Source organism: Orycteropus afer, unplaced genomic scaffold, assembly GCF_000298275.1.
Source record: "Orycteropus afer afer isolate SDZICR_OR568_19922 unplaced genomic scaffold, OryAfe1.0 scaffold00090, whole genome shotgun sequence".
Classification (NCBI taxonomy): domain Eukaryota; kingdom Metazoa; phylum Chordata; class Mammalia; order Tubulidentata; family Orycteropodidae; genus Orycteropus; species Orycteropus afer.
In genome coordinates this window covers 7810527-7812282 of record NW_006921677.1, presented here as the reverse complement: position 1 = coordinate 7812282, position 1756 = coordinate 7810527, and the positions used below count along the sequence as shown (strand labels likewise).

The 1756-nt window shown below is 35.6% G+C and overlaps 1 non-coding gene across 1 annotated transcript; it reads right to left on the bottom strand.

Moving 5' to 3' along the window:
* Nucleotides 1-691: 691 nt before the first annotated feature.
* Nucleotides 692-826, bottom strand: LOC122150118. Its single transcript, XR_006163496.1, has one exon.
* Nucleotides 827-1756: the final 930 nt, after the last annotated feature.

The following is a 1756-nucleotide window of genomic DNA, read 5'->3' as shown; positions in this document are numbered from 1 at the left end:
GTCTGGCCTTGCAGTAATAGGCCTTGGGTTACTGCTGGTAATCCTGTCTTCCTCTTGTGGGATTAGAGGAGGTCAGAACATGTGGCCTCCTTGCCGTTTTTGCAACAATGAACTCCGCACAGAAAAATATAAGAACAAGGAAACCATCAACACCAAAACAAAAAACACAAAAGAATGACAGTAATAAATTCATACCTATCATTAATTATACTGAATGTGAATGAATAAGAGAAAGAGAGTGGCAGATTGGATAAGAAAATAGGATCCATCAATCTGCTGCCTACAAGAGACTCACCTTAGATACAGAAATAAAAATAAATTAAAAATCAAGGGATGGTAAAAATATATATCAAGCTAATGACAACCAAAACAGAGCAGGAGTGGCAATATTAATTTCTGATAAAACAGACTTTATGGTGAAAACCAGCATAAGGTACAAGGAAGGGCATAATATGTTGATAAAAGGGTTAATTGATCAAGAGGATAGAACCACAATAAATATCTATTTATTTATAGATGAAATAAATATAATTTTATATTTATCACATATGAATATATATATATATACATATATAGTTGTGTATATATATGTGTGTATATATATGAAAGAGCTCCAAAATACATAAAGCAAACATTAACTGAATTGAAAAGAGAAACAGACAATTCTACAGACTTTTTTTTTTTTTCTTCACATGTATGGCGCCATCGCACAGGAAATCTGATCACTATACAGACTCTTTCAGCAGCAACCATCTGTTTTGATGTGTGTGACTGTATACGGTTGCAATGTACAACTAACAATGCAATCATTACCAGGAACAGTCACTTCTACAGACTTTTATACACCACTTCTGATGAAGGACAGAACAACTAAGAAAAAACTCAGCAAAGATATGGAAGATCTCACAACACAATCAACCAACTTGACCTCATAAACAGAACACTCCACCTAACAAAAATGCAATACACATTATTTTCCAGTGCACTTAGATCATTCTCCAGAATAGACCATACATTAGGCCACAAAACAAGCCTCTATAAATTTAAAACCATCTAAATATTACAAAACATCTTCTCAGATGACAACACTATAAAATTAGAAATAAATAATAGGAAGACCAGGGGAAAGAAATCAAATACATAGAAACTGAATAACTCACTACTCAAGAACTCCTGGGTAATAGAAAGAATAAGATGTGAAATACAAAAATTTCTAGAAACAAATAAGAATGAAAACACAACATACCAAAACCTTTGGGACACAGTAAAAGCAGTACTCATAGGACAATTTATAGCAATAAGTGCACACATCAAAAAAGAAGAAAGAACCAAATGAACATCTTAACCCAATAACTACAGCAAATAGAAAAAGAGGAATAAAAGCCTACAGTCTCCAGAAGAAAGGAAGTAATAAAGATCAGAGCAGAAATAAATGAAGCAGAAAACAGAAAAACAATAGAAAAAAAATCAACAAGACTAGAAGCTGGTCCTTTGTTGTTGTTGTTAAGTGCCATAGAGTCATTTCCGACTCATAGCGACCCCATGCACAGCAGAACGAAACACTGCCTGATCCCGCACCAGCCCCACAATCCCTGCTATACTTAAGTCCATCATCGCAGCCACCGTGTCAATCCATCTCATTGAAGGCCTCCCCCTCTTTCGCCGACCCTCCACCCTACCAAGCATGACATCCTTCTCCAGGGAATAGTCCCTTCTTACAACATGACCAAAATAGGTGAGACGAAGTCTGGCCATT